Below are 15,593 nucleotides of genomic sequence, written 5' to 3'. Positions count from 1 at the left end.
AAAAAAATCCAAAGAAGACAGAAGATGCACCAAAAAACGCTAGAGAATGGAGGGTACTAAGAAGCCTAGTTGGTTACTTAATAAGATTTTAATTTATATAATACTATTGTTATTATTATTGTTAAAAGCCTAGTGTTAAAAGGGGAAAAATAGAGTAATAGTGATTTTTATCTTCCCAAATAAAAAACGATACTACTAATTAGAGACTTAAGCATTACACAATAACTAGTCTTAGGTTTATAAAGTACAATAAAATAATTAATTGACCACACTATGAACAAAACACAATAAAATAACAAAACAATAAAAATTAACAAAGGAAAAACACGAGAAAAATCCTAGATCTAAACCAGATCTATAGATAATAATAATAAAAAAACAAAGAGAGCAAATAACAAAGAGTGCAGAGAAGAACAAATTGAGATTGAGATCGATGAAGCGAGAGAGAACTGGAGATCCGATAGATCTCTAAGGAAATCAGACGCACATAACTCTTCCACTAACAAAACGAAGGTGTAGAGACTCAAAGTGGATGACAAGGGTCTTTGACCAGAAAATATTTTGATCTTACTAACTTATCATGCAACGAAAAAAAAGAGAAAATCAACAAGCAAGCGAAATCTAGGCAGAAATCTAGGCAGAAATCAAAAAAGAAAGATCTAGAACGATCGTATACAAATCTGAAGAATAGTAAAATTAAGCTCTATATACAGAAAAAGAAAGCAGATCGAAGCTTTAAAACCTGACAAAAGACTAATGAAGGCAAGATTCCGTGTGGAGAGTGAGATCTAAGTTTCCTGGTCGAAAACAACAAAAGGGAAACGAACCCGTTGTTCTTCAAGTGCAAATGCAGCCTTGGGTTTTAAAAAATAAATGGTACTTAAATGACCATTTAAGTAAATATTGGGCGGCTAACTATGTCATTACTATTTTATTTAGAGTTTAAATTTAAATTGGTATTTTATCTAAATTTCATATTTTAACTTAAAATTTAACTATTTTTATTAACGTATGACCTTAGCAAAATTATAGGAATAGGCCTGTAAATGAATTGAACGATATTGAACGTCCAACAAATCGTTCGACGAGAAATTCGTCTATTTATTAAATGAAAGAGCCTTAACAAGATTTTATGTTCGTTTGATTAATAAAGAAAATGCTTATTTGTTCACTTGCGTTTGGTAATCTGTTTGATCATTTATGTTCATTTATGTTCGTTCGTTTATGTTCGTTTGTTTATTTATGTTCTCCAAACCCGTTTAAAATATTAAGACTTAATAAGTTTTAACCTTAAACCCATACTAAAATCAATTAAAGAAAATATAAATTCTAAAATTATTTGGAAAGGAAAAGTTCTTCTCAGATATAAACCCAATTAAATTTATGTTTGTTCATTTACGTTCTTTCATTTGTATTCGTTTACCATTTTAACGAACACATATGAACGAACACGAACAAGCTAAATTTCTTAATAAACAAAAATGAATAATAAATTTCATTCGTTTAGTTGATTATGTCCGTTCTTTTGTTCGGTTAAAGTTAAATGAATGAACATGAACGTACCATAATTCATGTTCGTTCGGTTCATTTACATACTTGAATGGGAGTTAATGAATTAAGGACTAAAATAAAAAATGACCAAGATGTAACTTTTTCAAAACCGGTGACAAAAATAAGATAGATAAAAGAATAAAAGGGATCGGTGTAATTTACCCTTTGAATTTGGGGCGGATCAATTGGTAATCGGTCGCGTTTTACCGCCACTCTCACGGCTGCAAAATCCCTGATCTGGAACACCACAATTCCCAGGTAAAAATAAACCCGTCGCATATATAATTATAAACTTCCGGGATAGATTACTACATACGCCTACAGACTATAAAGTCCTTTTTCCCGTATTTTGGTTGTTAGATTGAAATATATGAACTGAAATTCTCCCGCTAAATTTTGTTTTGTTTTTCCTGTGGAGTCGGTGGTTTAGATTCCAACATAAAACTCTTTCGGAAAAATGAGTCTGGATTCCTCTAGTTCGAAACAACGAAGCTTCAATTCAACCTCTTCAAACAATCACAGTAACACTAGTAATAGCAAGAAGAGGAAAAGTAACCAGAAAACCTTAGGCATGGCTTGGGTCGCCAATTCTCTTTCTGGCTCTCGCTCTTCTCCTTTCTCTGATTTCGGAAGGTTTTTCAACATTTTACTCATTTTCTCTCGTTAATTCTCATGTTTCTATCAAATCAATTATGTTTCGGATATTAGTTAGTATCGATGTCTTTTTTTTTTTTGCTGTTATATGGCTGTGAAAAATAGAAAGCTTCAAAATCAGTTTGATGTCCAGGCTTCGAATTCTAGTCGTAGTGGTTCTTCTACGAAACCTATTTTTGACGGGGTTTCAATTTTTGTTGATGGTTTCACGATTCCATCTAGTCAGGTTTAGTTCTTTTATACACTTTGTGATTCAATTTAATGTTGTTTAGTTCTTTTCCACCATTCCTGTTTTATGACTCTCAAATTGGTGACATTTTTTTTGTTTATATTGATGATGAAATGTGCAGGAGCTGCGACAGTACATGTTGAACTGCGGTGGCTGATTTGAGAATTATTTTTCAAGGCATCGAGTCACGCATATCATATGCAGCAACCTTCCTGACAGTAAAATCAAGAATCTCAGGTTCGTTTTTTTTCTTTTAATTTCATATTTCCATGCTTAGAATGGTTAAAGTGGATTTTAATTGTAAGTTGAGTTATTTTTGTTTGTGATTTGATTGTACGTCCTATAGCAGTGGACTCCATGTAGTGAAACCTATGTGGATTCTAGATTATATTGCAGCTGTCACGGGCTGTGATATTTGGGTTCGGGATATTGACGCAAGTGTCTGCTAAATAAGTTCTATGCAGAGTGTGGGTTTGCCAATACCACTAGACTTGACCCATCACTTGGAGAATGCTGTAGAGTCCGTTTACATTGGTCGTGCAGAAAAGGAAAGTGACATCATATTCGAAGATGATCAGATGAGTTAGGTAAATATGACAAGAGACAACAAATCAGAAAGATATTGTGGGGGAATCTTACCATATCCAGACATCTATCCAAGGAAATAATCTTACTAATTGATGTAATTAGATAGTTTTGTGTTGTGTTTCCTTGATTTAGGGGATCTTGTATTAATTGGGCATATCTTAGCCGTTGATGTAAATCGATCTAGGTCATTAATTGAGAGGGAATTCAATTATAAATAGAGAGGCTCCTCTCCTCATTTATAACATCTCATTCCATTCATTCTCTTGCAAGAGTAATTAAGTTCTGAAGCATTTACTTTATATCTTGTATGCTTTGTTCTTAAGTCTCTTTGTGTTGTTGCCTCTTTTGGTGGCTAGGAGTAGCCACGTTTGTGTTTGCACTTTCACACTACAATCCAACCTTGGTGGTTTGGAGTAGTCACGTTGGTGTTAAAATTTTTGCATCCTAGAAGCCTTGAGGATTTGGTTCCAACCTTGGTGAGTTTTCATGCTCACTAGGTTTGGGTAAGACTTATCGCAAAGAAGATCTAGAAATGTCAAGAAGCGTCTAAACCGCACGTTTCGTCAGACCTTAACTCTGATATTTTACGACAGTTTGAGCTTGAAAGTTTTGAGGGCGTGACACAGCTAACAAACTCGAGCTGTAAGTTGATGCACTCTGTGGGTTCACAGTTTATAGTTATATACTTGAAGAGATAAGCATGGTTAAATGGTTGATAAATTATTGAAGCGAAATGGCAGAAATAGAAGTTTGTTACTTCAAATGAAGATTTATTACTTGCGGAGCTTTAATTATATTCCTTGTTTTTCTTACTTTCTCTAATTGACAGTGTCAACTATCATTTTAACATATTATTGAATTATTATGGATCTTGATTTGCTCTCTCAAGGGGTTCCTTACCAGCTTGACCAACTTGCTAACAATCAACCTACATTGTCGGCCTTCTTCACTCCAAAAAGCAAACCTACGGATGAGGGTGCCTTTACAAATGCAATTTGTGAAGTAAAACATGAAACTGGGCTTTTATGTTTAAAGGATGCATCAAAGGATGCAAGTTTTTCTGAAGAAGGTAATTCCTTGGAAGAAGCAAGCTACCGAAGAACAACAACCTTATGTGTGAAAATTCTAATAGAACTGTAATTAATGAGCCAAGTAATAGCTATTGTGAAGAACCCAAGGAAGTAGAAGTGGTAGAACCAAGTAATCCACAGGAGGAGGATGAAAGCTTGGCAAACAACAGACATCAGTCTTGTCCTGAACAATCCTCTGCACCTGTTAGTAGTCACTGTTTTGACAATCGTGGTATAAGAGGATCACTCAGATCATCGGTCATTGGACCTTCCAAGCAGCGGCATTCAACTCTTGATCCTAATTTTGTGGAGAATTACTTCAAGGTATTGAATAGATTAATGATTGCTTATTCTCACATTGCTGTGCCATAATTGATTAATTCTCTGTAATCCTCTTAACAGCTTCAAGCTATTTTTTATTGTTTTTGTTCTAATTATTAGGAATATTAGACCTTTTATGTAGCTATTTGTTTGAGCATTGCTGATTGAGTTAATTTTTGCGAATTTATTACCAGTGTATTCTGTAGATTGGAATATGGTGATTGTCACAGTGCCATTTGAAGTTTATTGAATCTATGTTATTGACCCAAGTAGTCCATTATGTTATTTGAGAGAAATGTAAAATTGGGGATAAAACCCCATAAAAATCATTAGGTGTCTGTGTTGTTTAGTTATTACGATTTTGACATCCTATTACATTTTATGTTTAATTTGATCATCATTTCGGGTTATGATTTATTATCAATTATTCGCTGTTTTTTATTTATTTCAATTTAGTCACTAATTAAATATGTTATCTTTATTTATTTATGAATTTAATGTGATACTTTAAATTTATGCATTTTAGTCACTATTTATTTCTGATTTGGTACTATTTTTTTATTTGTTGCATTTTGGTAATTGTATTTTAATATATGTGTATGTCTCATATTCGTATGTATTTTATGTGTATGCACCATATCTATATATTTATTTAAAATGTCTTTATATTTAATAGTAATTTTCAACATTTACTCGTATACTTTCAAGTTTCTCATTTTTGAGCTTAGTATTTTATTTCTTTCGATCTTGGCCCTAATTAGTTCATTATTGTATTTGTTAATATTTATGATTCGTGCTTCAATTTTCGGTTGACTTATATTTTGGTCCTTTGTTAGTTGTAGATATTTTTTTATCTTCTTCAATTTGAACATGTTTTTTTTATTTCCTGTCGATTTAGTCTTAAGATAAATTTTTATTTGATTATTCTATTTATTTGATGTTCGATTGCTCATTTATATTTGTATTCAATCTAATCCATGTTTGACAAATTTCTTTCTTTTAATTTTGACTTGCTATCTTTGCATATGTTTATTTAATATATTTTGACCCTTATATATTAATGTGCATATTTTGTCCTTTTTTAGAACTAATATTTTTGAAAATTTTACAAAATATTCATTTTATTTGTCAATATTTTCAACGTCTCTTGTTTGACTATTTTCATGAACACTCTATCGTAGAATAGGCGTGAAAAGCACTGCTTGATCGAAGTAGAGTGATTCGATACGACATTCGAACGCAAAGTGAACTTGAAATAAGTCGAGTCTATTTTTATAAAAAAGATAATTAATTCATTTTATTTTAAATCAAATGATGGCAATGCTTGTTTCTTTAAATAGTGAGTTATTTTATGCAATCACCTATATTTAGTTTATATTCGACTCATGTATTCTTGTTACCATGAATAGAGAGGGGGCATTCTTCTATAGAGAGGAAATCGATGAGATAGCATTCCTAGTAGTTGGAGTGCAAATCCCGTGGTCTCTTCTCAAAATATGGAATATTCTTTATTAAATAATTCGAAACAAATTAATCAATCTTTAATAAATGGATCGTAATTTAATTTTTTATATTCAAATTTATAATTTCCACCATTACGACAACGTATACGCGACTAAGTACCAATTTTGGACGTTCTAGGGGTGTTTACCCTTTCTTACGCGTAATCAACTCCCGAATCCTTAAAAATGAATTTCTGGTAAACGTAGACCAACTTTTGTTTTAAAAACTATTTTTCATAAAATTGTTTTAAAATGTGTTTTTAGATATTCGACCTACCTAACCCAAAGGTCGATGACGATTCCTACTCAATTTAATTAAAATAAACATAAAAATTCAATTTTTTCAAATAAGTCGTAAATTCGAGGTTTTCATCGAAAACATATTCGTTTGTCAAAATGGACATTACGACACTCCCATTATCCATATTGACATGGTACATTCGGCTTTTAACCTTAACTTATTGTTGTCTATCCTCTTTACCTTCAAATATCACAGTTGTACCGATAATTGATAATGATTCATATAGGATTGGGCTTCTTGCATGAGTTACAATTCTGTAGATGTCTAAGTGTACTAAGTTTTCTTTTCCTTGGTACCTATGACTTCGGATTGAAATTAATATGCTGCTTCAGGACTCTTTTTTTTGTCTCGGTGGTCATCAGGAGCCGTCCTGAATTAAATGATAAGCCTGTAGCTGTATGCCATTCAGACAATCCAAAAGGAACTACTGAAATCTCTTCTGCAAATTATCCTGCTCGAGATTATGGTTGGTTTTTTTCCGAGTTATATCTCTCCCTGAACTCTAATATTTTAGTTTGAGAGTTTTTATTCAGCATGGGGTTGATGCTTTTCCCTCCTTCAGGAATTAAGGCCGGAATGTTTGTTAGAGATGCCAAGGGTCTATGCCCTCAACTTGTTATTCTCCCATATAACTTTGAAGCATATGAGGAGGTAAATCACTAGCTGGGTATGCAAGTTAGCTGTTAAATTTGCTTAGATGTGGAAGAGTGTGTTTCCCTCACCTCTCTTCTCCTGTCCTCTTTTGTACCTTTTATTTCTGCATTTCTTTTCCTTCTGAATGGAGGATGTGCATGTCAAAGGGTGAATGGCACAACCAGGGAAGCCCTGGATGGAAGCTATCACATTGAATTAACTATCTTACTAAGAATAAGGTCCTTGATAAAGAACTGATGTTGAATCTGATTCACAATTTCAAACTTGCAATTGCATCTTAGGAATTTTTTTCTGTGGATTACTACTAGTCCTGTTGTTTGGATTTTCTCAAGTATTTTAATTATGCAGGTTGCTGATCAGTTCTATGACATTTTGCATAAACACTGCAACAGAGTTCAGGTCTGCCCTTGAATGTATTGGATTAAATGTCTCGTCTCTTTGTAAAAGGAAAGCCTTTGCTATAGCTAGCATTGCAATTATTGTTGAATGTTAGAAGGTAGAGATCCTCAGCTTTTAGCTTCAGCGATACAAAAAGAGATATATGAAGCTACTGGATGCAGTGCAAGGCTGGGATTGCAAAGAATATGCTCATGGCCCGTTTAGCCACTAGAACTGCTAAACCAAATGGTCAACGTTATATCCATCCTGAGAGGGTATGCTCAGTTAATTTCAAGCTGTGGAGTTAGGGGACTATTAAATGTTGGTCTATATAGACCATGTTAACGTAATATTAGGAATGGTAACCATCCTACACTTAGTTTTAAATGGTGAAAGGATCCTTGATTGAATTCGTGAATAATGCTCAAGTTCTTTAATTTGGCCATGGATTTTGTTGAACGTAAACCATCTCTTCATTATCCTTTTTATTAAAGTATATTAAACTATTCTGATTGTTGGCATCTGTAGACTGTAGATCATTAGATTCTCTTGTAATGACATATGAGACAACAAAAAAAGGTGATATTAGGAATGTAACTATCCTGTAATCAATTTTACAAGTGAAATGATCCCCGGTTGAGTTTATGAAAGACGTTCATATTCTTCAATTCGGCTATTTTTGTTTGCATACTAGAGTAATTGTGAAAAAGCATCCATCTTGTTATATTTGATTATTTAGAAATTTAAAATTAGACTAACAGAAATTTAACGTCTAAACTACCGACTTTTAGATTTTGGGTAACAAAAACTACATAAATACACCATCTTTAGGTTGGAAAATAGTCCAATAACAAAGGAACGAAAGCAAGAGGTGGAAAAATAATATGGCTTTTTGCAATAGAGGCAGATTGTTTAAATACTACTTTGTTTAACCCTTTGAATTGATCACATTAGAGATTCACTTCCTATTGTCTATGATTTATGTTTTATTGAATTATAAGAATCCTTTTGAAAATATCTATAAGCTGATATATTAAATAAAATGCTTCTGTACTGACCACAGTGTTCACTTAATTTGCAGGTCGATGAGTACTTGGATCCACTTCCTATAAAAGCACTCCCAGGAATGGGTCATGTAACGGCAGAAAAGTTGAAAAATAAAAATGTTCAATCTTGTGGACAGTTGCGTTTAATTTAAAAGGTAGTTCTACACCATGTTTGAAGTATGTTATTCTTCCATCTATTAAACGGTCAATATATTATTTCTAATAAGTGTGGGTAAATGAATGAGCTTGAATAGATCGTTATCCCAGAAATGAGATGCAATGCTCAACTTCTTTATGGTGAAATATTAATCTAATTTGTTGTGTGAATCTAACTTCATCTGCAGGATTCCCTTCAAAAGGATTTTGGTATTAAAATTGGTGAGATGCTCTGGAATTACAGTAGAGGAGTGTATAATCGGCTTGTTGGGATGAGTCAGGTTTGCCCAGCTGCATATTCTTCTCATCCAAGAATTGCCTGATTTCACACTGTAGGCCTGCACTCTTTACAGATGTTCATTTGCATAGGTCACATCCATATATTCAAGCTATCTAACACAGTTTTTATCTTGCAAGAGTTCATTATGAATCTCCCCTGAATAGGATGTATTGAGAACCATCTGTTTTGAAATATAAAATTACTCTCAGCTTAATCGAGCAATGAACTAAACTTTTTGAGGTTTATAGAGGAATATCTGATGTTATCTTTATTGATAATTGTATTGGTGAACATCGAAGTTATTCTAGCACAGTATTTTATAAACAAAGTGCTAGAAACACCATTTCAGAACCTGATTTTTGATCGTGCAGAAGCTCATATCTTAGCTGTAATTGATGGATTTCCAGTCTGACAATATTAGATCAGTCAATTTTGAATTTTCTCAGAGTTTTCCATTTTCTTTTGTGATAAATTTATTCCTATCAGTCATGCTTACTGTTGATGTGGTTTGCAGGAGAGCAAGTCTATTGGAGCTGAAGTGAACTGGGGTTTAAGTTTCAGGGATTTACAGCATGTCAGCAGTCTGATGTATTATAAAGGCTCAATGGTGATCCTTTTTTTTTGTCTTTTCTTCTTTTTGACTGAGGAAGACATTGTTAACCGATCATTGCAGGCTCAGCACTTCCTCTTAGACCTATGCAAGGAGGTTTCATTACGTTTGCAAGGGTGTGGGGTGCAAGGGCGAACTTTCACTCTTAAGGTACTCTTCGTTTATATTGATTTGTATAAGGTATCACTTGACTGAATGATCCAAATGATATCTTTTTGCCAAATTAATCTGGAAGATAATCTAAGAATGTATCAAGGCCTGCACTAAATTATGAATGTTCTGGTGTGTGTATTACTCATATCTAGATAAAAAAAGGGAAGGAAAGATGCTGGAGAGCCTGCAAAGTTCATGGGTTGTGGAGACTGCGAAAACCCGAGCCATAGCACTTCGGTAACATGAATTTTCCATGCCTTATATTGCAAATACACATTATTTATGTTCTTAAACCATGCATAGCTTTAACCTTTTTGGCACTTCCACTAGTAAGTAAAAGCTTATAGTTTATGTTTTCACCGTGCTTACCACCTTGCCCTGTTTATGTTTTTGTGTTAGTTCACATGAATAGAGTGATGTGCACATACACATTTACTACATGTATCACATATGAGGTTGCGTTTCCTTTTTTCCCAATAGGTTCCGCTTGCTACTGATGATGCTGAAGTGCTTCAGAGAATTACAAAGCAGCCCTTTGGATCTTTCCACATAGGTATGTTAGCTAGAGCGTTTTGAAACTGTGGGAAAGTTGATCCATGCCATTGGTTTTTCCTCTTGATATTTCAGGTTCACCATAGTGCATATGTTTCCATAGGTCCAAGCATGAATGTAGACCTTTTGTAGAAAATATCAAATGCTGGTTGCCTTTTGTTAAGTGGCAAACCCTTCAATTTTTAATATTTTTTTTTACTTCTCGGCAAATCTTTTTGTAAGAATGACAATTGTTCTTGAAAGAAAATGGTCCAAGCAGCTCTTACATCATGAGTGCTTGGATCGTAGCATACTAGCATCAAGATGTTGAAATTGGTGATAAAATGGTCATGCATTCATTTGTTGAGATGATGAATTATGCATTAATTTCTGTACCTTTTAATTGATTTCTCGCAGATGTCAGGGACATTAATTGATAAAATGGTCTTCATGGTTATGCAATAATTGTTGGTTTGCAAGTTTCAAGGCTTGAAAGTGCAGATACTTCTAGGCAAGGTATTTGCTGTATTATCCTGAATCGACATGACACATTTGGATGCTTTTAAGTTTTTGGTGGCCTAGATGTGATGCAAACCACGTTAATTCCTGATTGCTTCAGTTGTTTATATCCCTTCCTGACTGATCTTTTTTGTTAATTGATTTTAGGCACCTGAAAGAAACTCTTTGAAATCATGGCTCATGTGTGCCTCAGGAAGTTCAAAGGAACAATTTGATATCAACAGCATAGCCAAAGAATGTAATGGTACAGGTAATCCCTCTCCCGTGTTTTGGTGGCTAGATTGTATTAGTGGTGTTTAGCACTATTGCTCCTCGTCTTACACTAGCCATGATCTTCTTAAAACATTGAGTTTGTATACATTTTTTTTGTAGTTTTATTTTTGGTACAATGCTCAGACTACCAATACCCCTCCCCCAACAAAAGAACCCTAAATTGAAGGATATTGTGTGATTAAGCCCTCTTCAACTGACCTCCAAGATTTTGAAACTACAACGATACCAAGTTAGGACTCAGTCGGCTAGAGTTTGTGTGCTTTAAATATACCTTTCCAAGATCTTAACCATTTCACAAGATGCAACCAGAATGCATCTACTATTTCATTTAATAAAGAATTAGTAAACCATTTCTCTAGTATCCTGATATTTACAATGTGGATGACAAATTTGTTTCTGCTTTTATTTTGCTTAAGATGACTGGAACTTAGCATGTAATGTTACCGGTATCATGTTGCAGATTTTGAAGGAAAGAATATGGATGGAAATTCAAGTGTGTTACACAATGCTTCAGTGGAGAATTCTGTTCATGGGACAAATAATTCATCTAATGGTGAGGGTTGTTGAAACCAGAACTCAAGTGTCCCACCTTTGGGCCAACTTGATCTGGGTGTTGTGGAGAGTCTCCCTTAAGAGCTCCTCTCAGAATTAAATGAAATTTATGGTGGAAAGCTAGTTGAATTGATTACCAAAAGAAAGGTACATGGTGACGATAGCTCTGGATCTTTATGCTTCATTCCTCTTGAACCGGCCCTAGGTGAAAATATGAAAATTTTCAGCTCTCCTTTTTCATTAAGAAATTGGATTTTTCAAACCATACTTCTTCCCTTTTTGTTATATAAAAAATAATTCAACTTTAAAATTTTAAAAAAAATAACACTGGAGAGTAAGTTGTAATTGTGACATTAAAAATCATTTGAAAAATCAAAACTCCCCTCAAAAAGTGCATTCCAAACAAAAAATAACTTTAAAAGCTTGACACTTAAACAAAAGTGAATTTCAACAAAGAGTAACAAACATGTCAGTAACACATAGAATTCAATATATCAAATTATAAAATACTTTATGCAATACCAATTGTTGAAATAAAATGCATATGCATAAAGCTTTTCAAAAATGTTATGTATTTAAAAAATAGATATAAATTGTTAGAAAAATATCATTTACAATAAATCATTTGCATAAACATTTAAAATTAAGGTCAAAATTTTAAAATTTGTAAAATCAAAGAATTTTAAAAGTTGATATAAATTGTTAGATAGATATCATTTGCATTGAAAATCAATGTTGACCAAAATTATTATGATGAACTAAAAATTATGAAAAATCAGTAAAAATTTAAAATGTTCATCATAACACCTTTTTAATATACATGAAATGAAAAACAAAACACAACCATTTAAGACCAAAACTCATGCATGCCAAAGAAACAAATGAGCAACCAATTATGCAAAATTAAAAGGCTTTTAAGCTTAGAGGTTACTCATTCCTTTTTTGAAGTGTGGCTAGAGCATTTGAGTGTCATCACTTTCATCACCATTGCTCCCACACATCTACAATAGACATTTATTTGGATTTTGGTATCTAAATTGCTTTGAATCATTGAACGTTAGTTTCAATGTCCCTTGTTCCCTTGGGAACTCATACTTGTCTAATTTTAAAAGTTTTATTTTCTTTATGGGACAAGTATGTTCTAAATGACCATAAAAATGACAATGTGAGCATTTTTCCATATTTAAATGTTGAATAATCGGATAAAGAAAATAGAAAGAACACAAGAATTTTAACGAGGTTCAGCAATGTGCTTACATCCTCGGTGCCTTAGGTGGCGCTAGTTTTTCATTCAATATCTCATAGGTTTAGGTTACATCTCATTTTATAATAAATAAACACTGATACATATTTACAAAATAACTCTATACCGTACCGCGGGGGTTGCGCCCCCACACCCTCAATCCATATAATCGTAACCCTCACTACGAGACTTTCTTTGTAAGGACTAATGATGTTCGCTTCGCTAACTGCGTTCCATCCTCTGTCGGTATATTTATCAGTTATACCTAACAAATCTCCACCTTGGCGAATATCTTGCCTCTTAGGAAACATTCAATGTGGGTTGTGTTACCTTACTTCTTTAACAACTCGAAAACATTCAACAAGTCAAGTAATGCATGAACTTGTTTGTCGTAACTGCCTTGGTGAACATATCAACGACATTCTCATCAGTATGTACCTTTTGAACCAAAATCTCTCCAGATGCAACAAACTCTTTTATCTTGTGAAACCTTACATCAATATGCTTACTAATGAGTTGTTTTTAGATATTAATTTTTTTTCTTTTGTTAAAAAAGTTGCAGAGGTGGAAGCTGAAAGATCACACAATTCTGATCCTGTCTCATTGAGCAGACCAGCAGTGGAAATGAGGGTAACTGTTGAATTCAAACTATATATTGTCTTTTGATTCTTTGTATTGTGTTTGAAATATCCTCATCTCGACTAGAACTTTGTCAAACAATCAGAATATCTCGGCTGGCAGTACTAGTTTTGATGTTATGTATATCCAGTTTAAAGTATGAAATCAGGAAAAAATGACAGATAGTGTAACGTGTACAGACATGTTGAAGTGTTGGTTCAAGCTATGGCAGTATGCATAATTTGATTTATATCTTAACCGATTCAGTTTTTAGACATTTGAGCTTTCCTCGATTATTCTTCCTATGGCTGTGATGACTCCATGTTCACCTATATTTGTTTGGAAAATGTATTCAGTTTTATTATTGACAATTATTTTTCCCTACCCAAAGGACAAACAACTTATATTGGAAAAACTGTCGACAGTGCCAGACTCGGGGGGGGGGGGGCAGACCCAATAATGTTGCAATTTCCACTGCAGGACTTGAAAATAATGATTTAGTTCCTTTATTCTTTAAGCCAAGTAGACACATCAGTGTTACAGCAGTTGCCTGAGGAACCGAGAGCTGACATATTTGAGGCACTTCCTGCACACAGGATTCAAGAAACCTCAGCCATGGGTCCTAAGACAGATAACAAACAGCATCCGTTGGACATCAAGTCTGCTGCAGACAATCAACCTGGATCAACTGGTACTGGTTTGAGCAACAATCATTGGATTGGAAATCCTCCACTGTGGGTTGACAAGTTCAAAGTCATCAATTGTCAACATTGAAATTTGTTGCTGACATGTATTACAAAGCAAATTCAACTGAGAATTTATCCTCAATATTGCAATGCACTCTTGCTGAATCCCTGCATCCTTTAGATTCAGCAAGCGATGCTTGGAATGAAGCTATTCACAGCTTCAGTGAGCTTCTCATGAGTTATATCAAACTGAAGATAGTAGTGGATATCGAGGAGATCTATGTTTGTTTTCGTCTTCTAAGAAGGTACTTGTACTCTGCTGAGTTTGTCCGTTGTGGACGAGGAAAGTCGTTCTTGCTTAATTTGGTGCTCTCATTGGACCTTTATGTTTGCACGTCTGTTGTAAAATTCATAGTTATCATTTTGTTCAAGGCATCAAAATTTCAACTATTGGTGGCCTTTTAACCAACTGATCTGATTTCAGAAGATTGATTAATGGATTGAACATGAATTATGATCAGTTATCTTTGGGATACCTTTTGTTATCTATGCTACTTCAAGCTTATAATACATATATTGATGGAAGCATAAATATTCTTTCAGGCTAAGTACCAAATCAGAATTCTTCTTGGAGGTGTACAATTTATTCTTTTCCCACCTTCAGGTTAGTACATCATATTCCTATTCTCTGATTCCTATACTTGAAATCATTTTTTTTCTTTTAGTGACATTTACGGTTTAATTTCTTCACTTTTTATCCATATTTTTTTAGCATTCTTAGACCATTTTACTTGTATTTTCTGATTAACTTTGATTTCAAATATAGTATAAATGAGTAATAAAATACTTAAGAAATGTAACATTCATGATTATTTCTCAAATCCATAGATTTGTTAGATGCCTATTTAGCAGTGAAATTGAAATTCCCAATATAAATTTGGATTTGATAAATCCATATTTTTATACTTTTCAACTACACATCTATACATTATTTTGAATTTTAACTATTTGTGCATGATATATGCATTTCACTCTTGCCATTTACATAGCAAGTGAAGTCTAAATTCAAGTTCTCAAATGGAGCATGCAGGATTTCATTTACAATTCTGTAAATAGTTTCAAGTTATTTTCTTACTGCCACAAGTGGTTGACAATTCTCTTGAAATTGTACATGGAGCTTTTGTTTAGCTTCTAACTCCTTTTCAACATTTAGTCATCTCCTGTTTTTACCAAACTTTATAGGCGTTCATTTATGGTAAATTGACCATGTTTCTTTATGTTCAAATCTTTCTTCCAGGCGTCTGTTGATGAAAACTATGGTGGAACCTTGAATATACTTTCGCACAATTAGTGCCACTATCCAGGGAAAGCCTAGCTGTCGACATTGATCCTTCATTCAACTGGTGCAAATTGAGCAAATCATTAAAGAAATTTTCACCATTTTTATTGGGGGCTGTGCAGGTTCCATGATTTATAGGTGAGACAAAATTCTCATTTCTTTTTGGGCCAGAAGCTAGCATTTTTTTTATCATTAACTTGAAAATTATATAAATTTCCAACAATCCTTGCACCTTTTAGCTACATCACAATTTCAATCTAGTATTTTATGTCCTAAATTTGTTTTCCTGGCTGATAATATAAATGTATCTTTCAATAGGTTCGAGCTTTTGATCTTGAA

General features: G+C 33.5%; 1 pseudogene; it reads left to right on the top strand.

Annotated features, from left to right (window-relative positions):
• The first annotated feature begins 1,924 nt into the window (after positions 1–1,924).
• Positions 1,925–15,389, top strand: LOC120145323 (annotated as a pseudogene).
• Positions 15,390–15,593: the final 204 nt, after the last annotated feature.

Source organism: Hibiscus syriacus, unplaced genomic scaffold (genome assembly GCF_006381635.1).
Source record: "Hibiscus syriacus cultivar Baekdansim isolate YM2019G1 unplaced genomic scaffold, ASM638163v2 tig00110893_pilon, whole genome shotgun sequence".
In the NCBI taxonomy this organism is placed as follows: domain Eukaryota; kingdom Viridiplantae; phylum Streptophyta; class Magnoliopsida; order Malvales; family Malvaceae; genus Hibiscus; species Hibiscus syriacus.
The sequence above is the reverse complement of the archived record's forward strand: the minus strand, read 5'-3'. Positions and strand labels throughout refer to the sequence as shown.